At 32.3% G+C, this 16,890-nt stretch overlaps 1 protein-coding gene across 3 annotated transcripts in view; it reads left to right on the forward strand.

The window, feature by feature from the left end:
* Positions 1 to 16,890, forward strand: part of LOC106136254 (uncharacterized) — a 166,871-nt gene that overhangs the window by 45,738 nt on the left and 104,243 nt on the right. For 2 of the 3 annotated variants that reach the window (XM_060949195.1, XM_013336741.2), the window contains one exon: positions 10,931 to 10,960. The gene's annotated coding sequence lies outside the window, so the exon portion shown is untranslated. Of the gene's footprint in view, positions 1 to 2,807; positions 2,826 to 10,930; positions 10,961 to 16,890 lie in introns of those variants that run through there. The other variant, XM_060949194.1, reaches the window with a different exon arrangement.

Genomic DNA, 16,890 nt, shown 5'->3' on the forward strand with positions numbered 1-16,890 from the left:
CCGATGTAATGAAGACATTATTCCGATATCTATCTCTCCGAGATAATACGGGCGGCATCACGATTGGGTACGGTCCGCAGCATCAGTTTTAACATTATTATCCGTATCTTTATTATGTTTAGCATGGGTTTTAGCGTTATTGTATTTCGCTTTATCATTTTCAATTCGTTCCTTTTTAGTTTAAGCGGCTTAATTATTTTTAGTTACGTTTATAAATACATTATGTTCGCGCTAATCGCATTTTACTAATCAACTTTTAATATCATTATTAATTTGTTGATAGCTCTGAACTGTAGATTTTCAAAATATATATTTCACTTAAAATTGAAAGTAATAGACTCTGTTAGTAGAGTGACCCTGTTGACAAGGAAACTTAACCAGATTTAATCGCAGTTTTATAGATATTCAGCCCTTTGAATGAATAGGATTCCTTACATCACAGTTTTCTTTGTTTCCGGTATTTGCTTATTATTTTCAATTTTTCCACCTTTTTTCTCGACTAAACTTTTTACAAATCTTAGTCTATTCCTTATTTATTAATCTTAACTTTATTTTCACACTAAAAAAGAAGGTAGATCACTCAACTGATGTGTAAAACACCCGAAACTTACGGCAATCAGATTTACCAAATTCAGTTCCCGAATGTCTGATATCCTTTGAAGTTGAGACCCTCCCTTATTAGTATTCGAAACAAACTTTTGGGGTCTTTGCGTTAGATTTGTATCGATAAATATATGCTGATACGTGATCCGAAGTAGCCCTTTGATACACCTGTTTTAGTTTAGATAAAAGGGCGTTGCTGGAACCTCCAATCCCTATTTTCGTTGCTACGTTAGCAACTTCATATTGGTTATCGACAACTCTAACGTAAGTATTTGCATTAATATTATTTCCAGCTGTGACGTAAACATTATTTGATAACAGTTTGCTTAAAATATCTATTGATTTATTCACACTTGTGTTATTTAAATGTTTTTCAACTGTAAATTGTTCTGAGTAACCAACCACTCAAAAGACAAAAGATGACAATGGAGAATGGACAGGTTTTATTATATCTGAACCGGACACTCCAAATCTTTTTTGCGTATCGAAATAGGTACAACAATCCAAATTAACAGACAACTATGACAAGTTACAAGTGTGACGGAGTAACTTACTCTTTTAAAGCAGACTTTAAAAATCTTAGATCTAAACACGAGGGAATATGGTTTAAATTCAACTAACATTTGTTTCATAGATGAAGTATTTGTGTTTGTAAAGTTGAAGTACCATTCAGACGTTTTGTCTGTTACAAAGACAATAAAAGACAAAGAGGTCTAGAGTGGTCAACATTTTCTTACCCAGTTAGTTTTCACATTAGTCGAGTTCAACTTGGAGTGAATTAATTAGTTCTGCAATTGCTTTTAGAACTTTTGTTTTTCTGCTTACAAACTTGCAAAGTTATAGAATTTTTGAAAGTTTATAGTTTTCAGCATTTTTAGCGAACAATTTTTCTGTAATTTCATCACTTTAGTAGTTACGTGTAGCCGAATAGTCAACAGTCACTTAGTTATATTATCATGGATTTTATAAATATTTACATATCAAAACATAAACAAAAATATAACAAGTCAAGTAAGAATAGGCAGTAGCAAATATGTTTGGAAAAAAAAAACACAACTATTGCACTCTTAAATTTCTTCTGGCAGGTATTGACTACAATCTTGGATTTTTAACTATTGTTTAAGTATTTATATCTATATCGTTGAGTTAACATTTCAGACAGGCAGACAAACAGTCACAAATTTTTCTTTAAGCCTGACAGAATGTGACTTTTTTGTTTTATTTATATTTATTTTATTAAATATTAAAACGACAACTGACACTTTTTCTCGATAAGATTCGCCAGTCTCTCAACTTTCATCACTAACGAGTAACTCGCTCAGTATAAACACCATCATGCTATAGAAGGACCGTTACCCAGACGTGACCAATATTGACTGATTCTGATACCGTACTTGGATTATCATAACTCTAAGTGCTATGTGAATAATGGTATTTCCGTATTTCCAGTCGCAATGTTTCCTTTGATACCACTTGACAATATTTATTTATTTTGCAATTGTTGATATAGAAATAGTATTTCAGTTTTATGGCTTATTGTTTTTATGCTAATTTGTTTAACATGTATTACTTACTTTGTAGTATAATCTTAAATATACAAAAGAAGACATTTGGTCTGAAAAATTTAAATGATGAGAAATTTTAAATTTGGGGTATTGCACAGTATTTCAGATGTATTTATTAGTTGTATATCGAAGACATTTGCAAGAATATGTAAGTACTAGAACATAAATTACACGTTTCATATTCAGATCATAAACATAACAAAGGTAAAAGGAACCTACTCGAATTATGTAAACGTTTTTATGCTAAAAAGATCTCTTTGAAGAACTGTAAGCCTCTTATATGATAATAGATGCAAAATACAGAATCCAGTACAAAACTCTTAAAAAATTAAAAGAGCAACACTGAAGATATGTTATCAACAATGTTAAAAAAATTAGGTTTTCATAGCTTGATGAATATATAATATCAAAATGAGGTTCAATAGACTTAAAATTGAGGAGGCTGAAGACTCGACAGCATAGAATTTCGGTTTGTCTAGCGTAGGGGTAAACTCCTTGGCTTCGACTCCTTAGATCCAAAATATCGATCCCCGGCTGTATTTATAAATTATCTTTTTCAGGTAAATCCTTTTAAGATTCATTCAAGAAGATAAAATTTGGAAGCAAGCGGACTTTTCACTAAATAATACCATATTGTGTCATGCCCAAGTTGTGACTGTAAGTAATCTTTCAATAAATAGTTTAGTGGATATAGTGATACCTATCAATAATTTTTATTATATGGGATGAGATAATATCTTATTCGTAACCAACGTATGAAAAGCTCCGAATCAAAGATACTATGTAGAACGAGTATGATACAACTAACATTATGTGCTCAAGTATTACTCTATTCTTCGGCAAAGACTCCGTAGCTAAGCAACACTGAGAAAAGTCTTTGAGCCATAGGGTTATTGCGAGAGACCATTACTGTATAGAAAATTGCATTAACGTATGTTACTATTGAGAATAACGCTAGTAGGATTTAGGTTACATTAAGCTTGGATTTTACTGTACTGTTTTTCTAATTTCTAATAGAAAGAGCGATATTAAAAGGAAACGATAAATAATTAGCTCTTTAAATGCTGTTCTGGTAGCAAATAAATGGTGTGTGCTTAGCTTTTCTCGTGTTGCGCCGTTTATTAAAAAAAAGAATTATAAATTTAGGATGAACTTTCAGGCATTGGACTAGCAACTTCACTCAACTTGACATTAAATTTAGCTAAAGACGGTCTTCAAGTTATGTGAATTCTTGAGGCTCTGTTTGCCCCATTAGAGATAAAGTGATAATAATAATATGTGTATGAAAATAGTTTTCTAATAGTGTATAGGTATTACCAATACAACGAGCAGGACTTCGGATGTTTGAATATTACTATCAAAAATTATAATTAATCAAATAATTTCGTCTAATCTTTTACTACACTGATTGCATCAATTTTGTATGCCATATTAACAAAAAAAAATTTCATCAGCAATAAATAACCCAGTGATTTATAAAGGAGTTAGGTTAATAAATACACCGCGTGACTTACTAGCAGTTAGTTTATCACGAGGTTGGATCGTGATACAGTTCCTGTCATGGATTCCCTTTGTTAGATGTTTTGTCTTGCGATTATTTGATTTATTTTAATGGTTACCATTTCAGTAATGAATTTCAATTGGGACCTTTGGCTTGTGAAGTTGGTTATTGGCTTTATTGGTACACTGGCTTTTGGCCCTGACTTTGATTATGTGTAGACAAACGGGACCTAATGTTGGTCTTGACATTATTAAAGTATGTAAAGTACGAAGCTGAATGTGGCCTATCGCTCTTTTTAAGACTGTTGGCTCTCTCTATCACGCAAGGGATATAGACGTGATTATATGTATGTATGTAAAATATGTACTGCAGTTGAAGCATGCTTGTGTAAAATGAAGGTCCCATATTTGGTTGCAATGATGGATATCTTTAAAATCTTAATAATGAAAATTGCTGCATTATGTGCTAATGTAATTTAGGTATAATTGATTTAAGTTATTAAGGTACTCTTAATCACAGAATTTTAGTAATCGTTTTAATACCTTTATATTTTTAGCGTAATCATGAACAACTTGTTTTATACCGACATATTGTAATAACTAAACGTTTCTATTAATACCATCAACTAGTTTTCTAACCACCTAAGTATATTAATTCCCTTTTTGCTTAGCAATTTTTTTTTATTTTCATTATGGCGTGAAACAAGAAATTTCTGTCCTCACACAAATTCAAAGGGTTCTTTTCGGGCCCGATTTACTGTGAAGGCGGATTTAACCCTCAAACGGAATAAAAAGGACACGGGTCGTAAAAAACTTGGGTTACCTGAGGGTGGGTTACTATTTCGTTTAGAAGATTAAGTTTTATAGGGATTATTGCAAAAGGTTTTTTTGGAAATGTTAAATGACGTGACGAGGCTTATCAAGATTTAAAGCTCAATTTAACTCATGAAATTAAATATGGTGTGAATGTATTAAGTTATAATTCTGGGTCGCTTAAATAAGAAGAGAAGACTGAGGCGGGAACTGACTGCATGACAAAAATACAAATACTATCCTTATAATCCTTATAAATATATAATTTTTACCCTCAGTTTTCCATTAATTATAAAATTTTAAGCTTTCGGCTTCATAACTTGGGATAAAGCATTTAAAACAATGAAATACCGATGAAAACAATTTTTTTAAGATCAACAGTATGCCTAAATTATTTTAATCCCACTGAGATATTTATTTATATTCAATTTCTATTTCAGTAACATAAACAAAATAAGACACAAAAACCAACACAAAAAGAAATTCACACTCCATATTTTGATAAAACAGAAACTTGATCCCTTTGTATAGGTCTCATCACAGTAGTTGATGTTGTCGATATGTTTTTTTCATAAAAATCGTTGTTGATAATTTTTTATTCGGATTATAATATTCGATTGTTACCGGATTTTATTGCTATTGAGTTTTTTAAGCCGCTTCCTGACGATATCGTTTTGTTCAACGAATTCTTTGTTATCAAAGCTTATCGCATATTTTGACACCTTTTTTGATCCGTGCATACAGAATGAAATCGGTGCGAGCTTACCATCAACGCTTCTGTTTGTGTTTTTATTCATGATATTCTGAATTCTATTACGTTTTTAAAAGTAACGGAGTTGACAGAGAGAGTTCTCTCTCTATAAACCGTTTTTTTTCTTTGAATAATTGTTATAAGTTATTTAGTAATTGATTAAATTTTTTTAAGAATAGATTTTATATTTATATGACTAAATAGTCAAGCATTATCAGAGCTATATTACTAATTATACATACACAAATATATTATACATTGCAATAAAAGTATGCAGGGATCTTAATAAGTGAACAAAGGTAACCTCTGCCTATCCCTCCAGTAAAAGCCTTAGTGCATGTAAATACTCAAAGGCAAACTGTAGCGATTCTACTCGTAATAGAGCTGATTTTGCACAAAATGAAAATAAAATTGCATCTTTTCTGTGGCATAAAACTAGTACTAACGACGTCTACTTATCCTCTGAATGAGATATTAAGCTCGACATCTGTATTACCCTTTAAAGGTAAATGTCAGTACTATAATACATCATGCATAATTTGATTTATGACATAATAAGATAATGACAAAGATCAGGTTATTAAAGTCTGTCGGGTTCCATCATTAACTAGTGATATAGTAAAACTAGCGGTGCCCGCGACTTCGTCCGCGTGGAATAGTTATTTTATGCATCATTGAAGCCCTCAAGAATGAATAATGTTCCCCATTTTTTTCACATATTCCATTTTTTCTTTGCTCCTTTTAGTTGCAGCGTGATGTTATATAGCCTAAAGCTTTTCTCGATAAATGGTATATTCAACGCAAAAAGAATTTTTCAATTCGAACCAGTACTTCCTGAGAGAACAAACTCTTCAGCTTTATAATATTAGTATAGATTGTATTTTGAAATAAGCTTTTTATATTGTCTATATATCTTTTTATTTTTTTTATATCAGCGTAGGATTTTCGACCACGTTTAACCGCTTAGGAATTGTAAACATAAATAACCTCTAAGTTAATTAAGAGAATTATATGTCATTACTGTGTTAAACTTACATTTACAACTTACATTGCTAAAGACACAAATCACTTTATTAACTTTTTCATCCTGGGCGACATTTTTCTACACTCCCTGATCAATTACGTGGAAAATAATTTAAAAAAAACTAGTTGTCGTACATCAAACCTGGTTCCGATTTTGTCTAAGGCAAACAAACGTGAAAATTTAATCTTTATTCTAATTGTAGCTACAATGATTCCAAAACTCTGATAAATACAGTAGTTCAATAGACGGCATTGTGAATAAAGTTGTAAGGGGGCTATCGATTTATGAGTAGAGATGGGAAATTCTCGATTTGATTTTTTATCGACTTTTAACAGTTAAGACATCGATAGCGTACTTATATCTAACTACGGAAATTTTAACTTTCGAACTAACTCATCTTACAGTTGTTGTAGTAAAACTCTTCTCTAGAAGACCTGGGACCAGTTCAAAGTAAAGGTAACTTTGTTTAGTAAAATTTTCTCAAAAAATGTAAATAAATAGGCAATATTAAACTTTGCGGCCACTGGAATAATAGTATACCATCAGCTATCGGCAAAGTTGAAAGAACACGATGTTGTGTCAGAAATAAAACGTATTGGAAACAATAATTACACGTACTAAAAATAAAAACTAAATTAGAAGGTAAAAAAAAATCAATAAATTAAATTCCATCGATATTTTTACGTATGACGGAGCAACATCACTAAAAGAGTGGAAACTTGACACCAAGGATCATGGTGTTTACAATCAGCCCTCGGCTTTGTCGGGAGAAATAAGTGGGGGCAGAGTTGTAAAATGTTCAGAATATTGTCGCAAGTTTAATAGAGAATAGTGTAAGGTGATCTCGTGTTTTGATTAAGAATTTTATGATGTTTTGTGAGACAGCGGTGCAGTATGAATTTATGTTTTTTTATGAATTGGACTCATAGAAAAGGAATTAAATATCTACCTAAGTTTTAAACTAATTGAAAATACGTTATACGTTAAACATTAGGTCATTTTACTCTCCACGTCTGAAAGATTTATCTTAAAAAGAAATCTTTTTTCGTACTGAATGAAAAAATAATAGTTACCGCGTTTGGTGTCAATGATGAAACTTATTTAGATTTTCCAATAGACAAAAGGGCCACTCTATCACCACCGTAAAAGGTGACTAAGGGATAGGCTTATAAACTTGGGATTCTTCTTTTAGTTGATGGCCTAACAAATTGTCACTATTTGAATCTCAGTTATATCATAAAGTCAACAGCTCAATGTGGCCAATCAGTCTTATCAAAACTGTTGACTCTGTATCCCCGCAAGGGATATAGACGTATTGTATATAACAATCTGTTTATAATAATAAATTCGATACACAACACAGAATGAAACTAGAAAAAACAACTATAATTCTGGATCCTAGATGAGTATGTTTGAGCTCAACACATGTAACCCGATTCCTTCATATCATGATGTTTATTTACAATCGCGCCAACACTCGCTTTTGTCCCATTTGCGAGACATAAGTACAGTGTGAGAAAAAAACTGAGATTTGCACTGAAATAGTGACGACATAACATGAGATTGAAAGCTATGTCGTTTTTGTCAATTCGATATAATATTGTTATTTTGATCATCGGAAGTATGGTCATTATAAAAGTGGTCAAAAACTCGAAAATTGCGTACAGCAGATTGGTTTCTTTAATATTTCAAAGAGTTAAGCAAATACCTAATCAATCAATGTTCTAAAACTAATTACTATTGATCTCATCTCACACCTTCATCGTATACAAATTTATGAAAGCATATTTTTGCACTCCGTACAATTTTCATCCCTCCTAAACTCGATACCCACAAGAGTGGATTGCTTACAAAAGGCCATCCCGATTTTGTTTTGACAAAAATTGAACCGGCAATATCGTGTTTCAGATGACTTGTTTGTTGATCCACAGACATTATGTTATTTTATTTGTATCATGAATTAAAATTTGCATTTTTCTTGCCGGCCAGTTGTTTTATAAATCAACCTAATTAGTAATAATAGTAGTAATAACACAATTATTAAAAGCAAACCTTCTCTTATCATCCTGGGTTCTTTTTATTCACTACCTATTTATAATTAACGGAATAACGAATAGTGTCTTATGCGTTAATTCTGCATAAAAATAATTTTCTGACTTACTTTACAAACATACAACAATTCCCAAAAACTCACCACGCTGATAAAATTGATCAAGCGAAGGCACGAACAAAATGTAGAATAATAAATAATATTTTTTCCTTAATACCAAACAAATCCGCCATTTAAAATCCGTCAAACATACCAAACATTGTATCATTGATCGTAAACTTTTTGCATCGATCTATGAATAGTCTCCCATTGATTTTAGTATCAATTGAAAGACATTTGCGGTCTTCTCCAACTGTCGCGATGGGTCACCTTTGTTGCTCCATAATAGTCCGGAAGTCACCGGAACATTCCACATCCTTATTCGCATAAAATATAAAAGCAATGACGTCTACACAATGCAGAATAACTGAATAGGAACCTGGTCTTGTTTGGTTCTTTTTTCTTGTATCATCTTCCTACTGTATCCTTTTTTATTTTATTCTAAAAGGATAAAATAAAAAAGGATACAGGATTTTGTAAAAAGATTAACAGCAGAATTTTCAAATTCAGCTAGTAAAATAAGAGTTTTATAGAATTGTTTGGTTTCACCTCTGGCTTATCCAGTATCATTCTCTATTATGCTATAATCATTAAAGCTTTCTGAACAATTTTCATGTTGATGTATTATGAAATTTTCTATTAATTGTGGTTTAAATATTTTAGAGAAACAAATATTAATTTTGTTTTCTAAATTGCAATATACATTACGAAATTGATGTTCCTTATCAATGCCTTTGAGTAAGACCGCCATTCTGTACATCCCACTTGAAACCAGTGGCGCCATAAATTATACTTAAATAGATTCTAGTTAGTTCTTAAGTACTTTAGTCGGGGACTTGCGTTATCAAGAGCTACTAATAGATACTACAGTATCGCATGGGCATAATAGGAAATTTCTAAAAACGATTACGTTAAAAAATACCATTTTCTGTAGAATTAAATAGAAGCAATGTGATAGATCACTTATTACATATTCTACAAAAGTTCAAAAACTTTGAATTAAACGTTTAGCCCATTATTTTAGACAGTCAACCGAATTGTCTTTAATTTAATGTCACTTAACAAAATGGCATTTGTTAGTCAAAACTCCCAAAAGGGTTTTTTTATACCACCTTTATTATCGCGTTCTTACCACGTTTATTAATGACTTGTATTATTTATGTTTACTTTATATAAAAAAATTGGGAGTACAGAGTACTAAAAAATGGAATATCAAGCCTACGAAAATTTTTTGACAATACAAGTTTGGCATAGATTTAAAAAGCCGCTTTTGTCCATCAATCTACATTTTCCACTAGATAGAAATCTCAAAAGTGTCCCGAGTCAACCGCGCGAAAGACATCCAAAAATATTGTTCGCGATATTCCATATGTCATCCATTTTGACCGGAGCAAATTGTCAAGGCGGGGTTTGTCATTTTTTTTTCTATTCAGTCCCTACTCAGTCCGCTGACACATTGATGTATGATCTATTATCCAGTGAGGATTGCCTCAGGTACAGGGTCATCTATAGTTGGATTTTGCGATTGCGTTTCATACTCTTTCAAAATCGTAGATTCTATTTTTATATCATGAACTATATTTACTAGTTTTAAAAGTTTAATGCGAAATAGTTGTCTCTCATTCTTATTTGTGTGTTCTTATTATGCGCTTTTCCATCATGCCTCTTAGTGCTCTTAGTATCATCTTTATCGACGTCAAACCAAGATATTTTCAATCCACTTTTTCCTACCTCAACGATAAAGAAAAGTATCTTTTTTAGATTAAAGTTCTTTTAGTACTCATTGCTGTTTCATGTTCATTTCAGTGTCATTCACAATTTTTTTAGAAAATTCAAAAGCTGTCATCACGTTAAAAAGATAAAATAAACAGACGACTTCCAAGCTCTGTCTGATTCAGACAAAAGCCACTCATATTATAACGAAAAGTAAATATAGCACCAAAATCTAAACAACTTTAGTTTGAATATCAAAAGTTATTAGGCCTTACTTCAAAATATTGTAAATATCAACAAATTAATCCACGTTATTGAGCCGAAACGTGATAAAATAACATTCTAATAAACAGCACCCAAAAGCCAGCTTAAACTCTGTCTAGACATATTCTCATTTAAAATCGCAGATAATAACCGAACAAATTGGAGCCCCACAAGGGTCTTCTCTTGGCCCTAATCGTTACTATCATTTCACTTAATATGTTACGGGATGAAATCTCAAAAGAAACGCTGAAATAAAGGGAATGAATAAGTAAAGGATATCTCGTCTCGAGAGGCGAAGGCACATTGAAGCAGAATGTTACACTGATGAAATAAGGGAAGCCAGAATAAGAATGCTTTTAAGACAATACTACGTGAGCACATTTTCGAGTTATTTGCAGTGCTAAAAACGGCGCTCTCATCCTCACTGACATTTATTTTGGGTTCCTCCAGGGATATTTTCACTTAGTTTTCAACGATTGTTACGTGGTTTTCGATACCTATGTTTTTTGTGTTGATATCTTTTTTAAAGCTGATATGTTTTGTTGCAGGTTTATAAAAATTATGCTGTGTAATATGTGGTGAGTAATAATATTTATAAAAGTAATTCTCATTGATATGTTGGACTGAGTAAGAGTTATTTTAACTACTTTACTTAAATTAAACAAGGAGATGATAATTTTATTAACTTAATTGATCTTCATTAATTGGTCACTTTGGACAAACCACCTATTAACTGAAACACATATCATATTGCCGAAATTAAGACAATACTCTAAAAAATGTTATTCTACTTTGGAAAAAAAATAAAATTAAAAAAAAATTAAAAACAAGATGATGGTCTACACACAAACATGTTTCAAGGCAAATGAACTAAGTACTAGTACAAAAGTTACTAAAGTTTAAAACCCCTCCATTTCCGTTACTTACAGTCGAACGAAACCGGAGGGTTAACCATGTTTGAGTTGAGTTAAATAGGCTTAAATCCAATATTTGTGAGCTCCTATTTCGAAGCTGATCAAATAAAATTGTGACATCAGCTTTTGTAGGGTTGTCACCTTAATCTTAGGATGTCATTTTTATAATTAAATTATCAAATTGATATATTTTCATAATGCCATGATATATTAATTTCTAGCTTCCATTTGATTACGTATTTTTAAGATTTTAAATAGGGCATGAATAGAGTCCTTATATACTCGAGGTTTGAGTTGATTTACTATATTTCTGGGGGATTGGACGATTTTTCGTTATACGCAAACGAAGCCACAGGCATACTCCAGTCTATAAAAATACCGATAGTTAACTGCCTATTTGACAGATTACTAAGGAAATAAGACACATTGATCATAAGTTGTTTCGGGCATAAAGAATAGGCTAACGTCAGTAGGATAAAATGACAGAAAGACCCAACATACATACAATCACGTCTTTATCCCTAACGGGTAGACAAGGCCTACAGTTTTAAAAAATACTGAAAGGCCATATTCACGGCATTGGCCTAATGATTAAATTGAGATTCAAATAGTGACAGGTTGCTAGCCCATCGCCTAAAATGAAGTATCTCCTTTACAAGCCTTTCCCACATTTGTCCGAAATTCATGCGTTATCGGTCGCTTAGTTGTGTCCTTCATAAATAATGTATATGTATAATATCATTTGTATCAACCCTAAGCCTCTTCAAGACTGTGTCTACACAACTCAACTCGAAATTTCCACCATTGCTATAAATTAGTGAAGCAGACGCAACGCCCAAATTAAGGCCATTAGAAATCAACGGATGTTAATAACTTACCTTTCGAATAGATTTAGAATTTAATAGACCAATTTTTCTGGTTGTAACTCAAGTGACATAAGTTCCTTTAATTAACACTCTAAATGAAACCTATATATTAGTTCTTCATGAAATGGAAGCCATTTATAGTTATATTTTGGTTTATGTTTCTGTTCAGTGTAAGTATTTTTTATATAATTAAATACATGGTTTTAATTGAAATTAAAACAAAAATATAACTTTCAAGCCAGAACAACATAACATATTAATTACAATTCATTAATGTATCTAAATTACTTGATGAAGTAATAAATACATACATCTATCTACGCGTACAAAATCGCAGGTAGCAAACAATATACATATGACGTTTTTAAACGTCAGGAGTAGCACGCAGCTAACAATTCTAAAAAGACTGAAAGACCACATTTAGGTGGATGGCTTTATGATGGAATTGAGATTCAATAGTGACAAAAACTAAAAAATAGCTAAGAGCTTTTTAATAATATAATCCCGTTTGGTACCAACATCCCTCTTTAAAGGACATACCTGCTTAATGACTTAACCGCAATTATCTTACAAACGAGTATTGCAAGATACAGAATTCAATGAAGACATAGTTTCTTTTGTTGGACGAACAATTGTACAAACATTTGTACAAATGTTTGAACAAAATAGAAACACGAAATTAAAAATATTTAGTTCGGGAAAACTTATAAAAAGAGTCATGTCCTACAGTACAGTGTGCTCCAGAATAGGACCGCTCAATTTAGGTAATCTTTGATGTCGTTAAAGGCAACCAAAGGAATACATTTTACGTTTAGTCATTTAACGCCCTATTATAATATCTTAAAATACATTTAAGAACGAGCAGATTAATTTGTTTGTTTCTATTGCTATTTCATCAGGATTTTGGGTGGGTAGTTGTATTACATTTATGTATTTAGCCTCATGACTCGTTTCGTTATTATGCTAGCTAAGAGAAGAATATTACATAGAGATGGCCAACTATCCAATATTGGCACCAACCAATAATCGCCAAGCAGCCTTAATTGCTCGCGATTAAATGTGCTAATTCAGCACTTAACGCTTTTTCCTACTTTTTCGCAGCCATTACTGGGCAGCCAATATAATCGTTAAATTCTCGGATTTGCATTCATTTTCATATTAATTCATTGCAATGCAGAACGAACAAGTTCATTCATTTGTAGGTGCGAGTTTATTTATGAATGTGTCACACCTCGAACTATATAAGGTAGCAATTTCTTTATAGGTATATGACATTGACAGGAATAAATGTGATAGTTTTTTTGTTTATAGTTCTCTTACGTTTGAAATTTTTAATAAAATTGGTTAAAGCCGTTTTATGGTTTTGCTATTCTCACTTAAACAGTTTTAACAAATTTGGCGCCGTGTTATTCAAGTGAAAACTTCTTTACCGGCGTTCTATACTTTTGTGATGTGTAAAAATGTTTAACTCGCATTAGTGACCTGATCGAAAATTCGTAAGATTGTCATCCGGTGTCTGCATAAAAAATATGTCAATATTATCAGTTGCATTTTAGTTTAATCAAGTTTTAACTTTTGCCGCCACTTCTCGTGCTTGGCTTTTTTCCCGGATGCATCCTCATCTCTCTAGATAGTAGCTTGGGTATGCCTTTGACCATGACCCTGGATTGGGTGGGCAGGTTTTTACACGAAGCGACTCCCGTCTGACCTCCGCAACCTAACCATCATTGGATCGATTATGGTCAACTTTTGCCGCTACTGTCGGCATACAACCAGCTGTTTTTGTTTAAAAAATATAAATATAACTATAAACTGTAAAGATGAAATTACTTTTAAAGCGTGACACAAAAAGCAGTAAGCGGCAAGAAGGCTTAAGAGTTCAAAAGGCGACAGTCCACTCAAACTCACAATGATTTTGAAGCTCATTCCTAAACTGACATTCATATCTTATCACCTTTTGTCCAGTGTAAATAAGGGCCTTATTAACTCGAAGGATGTAATGGATTAGGTTAAGAACACGAAAGTAAATTTAGTGATGGATAGGAGTTATCAATGTTTGGGTATTTTGTTGTCGTAGGTCGAGATGTTTTGAAAAGTGTCAATTTTGGTAATAATCCAATAAAAATAGAAGGTCTGTCTGATGGAAATTTAAAAAATATTTATTTTGAACTTTATAATTAAAATAGTATTAACTAACTAAGGAAAAAAATCACAGCTAGACAAATGTACACGTACTCGTAATGGAAAACGGCAGAAAATTCAAATTGGACAAAAATAATAGTACCTAATTCATTATTGATTTTAAAAATTAAGACGATATTTTCTTATACGGGCTACATAATTGAAATATGACTGCTTTCATTATTCAAAAGATAAATCATCATGAGCTTAAATCGAAACGGTATTTTGTAGTAAGTTACTCTTCAAAAATCTTAATAATTTTATGAATATCACAAAAACAACCTTAATATAATAATTATAAAACTTCTTATTCAGTATAATATTATCAGCAAAACGTGATAGGCAGTATATTAATAAAATAATTTATTGAAACAAAACAAATAGCAAAACCACATCAGTTTCTCTCGTAAATGGCAAAACGTTAATTAATTAAACGGCTTTCAATCATTTGGTATCTGTTTAACATTGACATACACCATTTATTGATAATGAAATATGTATACACATAGGTATACAAACTTCACGTTTTCGTCCCTTGCGGGGTAGATGGAGCCTACAAACTCTAAAACTGACGTTCAGCTGAATGGCTTGATAATGGAATTGAGATTCAAATAGTGCTGGTCGCAAGTCCAAAATCTGGAAGGAGAATCTGAAGTTTAGAAGTATTTTCCTTGGCCGACTTTTACAATCTGCGTGAAAAGATAAGATATCTGACCTCACTTCATGGGCCCGCTAGTTCATATTACATAATAAATGTGCTTATTCCTTTAGTCGCCTTAACGATGACCAAGGGAAAAGATGGAATAATCTATAGTAGTTATTATTCCAGAACATGCCACTATAAGTAAAAAATCATAAAGAGGAAAGATTTTTGTTTTGTAAGTATGTTTGTAATGGTTTCATACAAAAACCACCGTACCGATTTTGATGATATTAGGCAACGAGACAGACAAAACTTTTGTAGGAAACATAAGTTTCTTTCCTGGAAAATCCCACGGGAGGAAAGCCTCTTTCAAAAATTAGTTTTAATTAACAATAACATCTCAACGAAATATAACAATCGTCAATGCTCCAATCTACAAGGTAAATACGGTTCATACGACCGCTCTCACCTTTCATTCAATTAACATTTTAATTTAAAAGTAAACGCCCAAAGTACCCACCTTATTCACAGAGGCGTAACTTGCCAATGCCTACCAAAAGATGTATTATCTGGTTATTATCATAAATTTAATATGAGAGCCGTTGACTGAAGGAGACGGTTCGCCGATCCTTTTATTAGGGTTCCACGAGTTTGTTCTCATTGTATCTTTTGAGTTTCAACTTAATTATGAGGAACACAGGTCGCTTCGGTGGGAGAGTGGTTGGAAAACCCGACTAGTGACGAGAGACGGGTTCGAATCCCACTTCGACCAATTAACGTAATGATCACTAATAATGAATCGTGATGCAAACTCTCATCATGAGGAAACATGCCTACAACTGAACTAGTAACTAAGCTGATCTTAATATAATTTATAAAATAATATATTATTAAAGTTTCGTGTTTCGTTTATTAAAGTGCCGTGTGGTTCCCGGCACCAATACAAAAAAGAATAGGACCACTCCATCTCTTTCCCATGGATGTCGTAAAAGCGGACTAAGGGGTAGGCTTATAAACTTGGGATTCTTCTTTTAGTTGATGGGCTAGCAACCTGTCACTATTTGAATCTCAATCCTATCTTAAAGCCAAATAGCTGAACGTGGCCTATCAATCTTTACAAGACTGTAGGCTCTGTCTACCTCGCAAGGGATATAGACGTGATTATATATATGTATGTATTAAAGTTTATCTTCACTTGAGCACCTAAATTGAACACCAGGCTAACTATCTTTGTTTATGTATATTTATTTATAAGTTTAATTAAACTGATAAAAATTAGCCATGTTCCTTATGTGGTCTAAAATAAGCGCTAAGGGAGGGAGGGAGTTACAGATACATGAAATTCCCACGGGAGATTTTTTAATTTTACCCGAGCGGAGTTTATTTCACGCCTTCTCTTGTTATAGGAAACCTTTAAAAGCCCAGACAAATCTTAATTTTAAAAAAAAGTTCTATGTTTTTATTCTTCCGATTTCGGAGCAAAGATGTTAGGTCTAATGGGAGCATCGTCGCAAAATTACAAAACGAACCTTTTCATAACAGGATTTGCTGAAAATTGGAGTTGTCAAGTTTTAGCACTGTAATATTGTGGTTATGACAAGGTCCCAAATGTAACACTTGTTAATTATACGGTCTGGTTTTTATGCCAAATAACATTTTATGTTGTTATGTATTTTATGAATAATAAAATTTTAAGGGGACATTTAAATAATGAAAATGTGCAATTTTGGTTTGCTTGACAGAACAAATGACTCATAGTATTTTAGGGCCACCTTTTTATTTGTTATTGAAATATCGAATTTTTTGCCTATTTGAATCTTTATTCTATCATAAAGCCAAATAGCTGAACGTGGCCTATCAGTCTGTTGGCTCTGTCTACCCTGCAAAGGATATAAACGTGACTA

This window comes from Amyelois transitella, chromosome 18 (assembly GCF_032362555.1).
Source record: "Amyelois transitella isolate CPQ chromosome 18, ilAmyTran1.1, whole genome shotgun sequence".
Taxonomy (NCBI): domain Eukaryota; kingdom Metazoa; phylum Arthropoda; class Insecta; order Lepidoptera; family Pyralidae; genus Amyelois; species Amyelois transitella.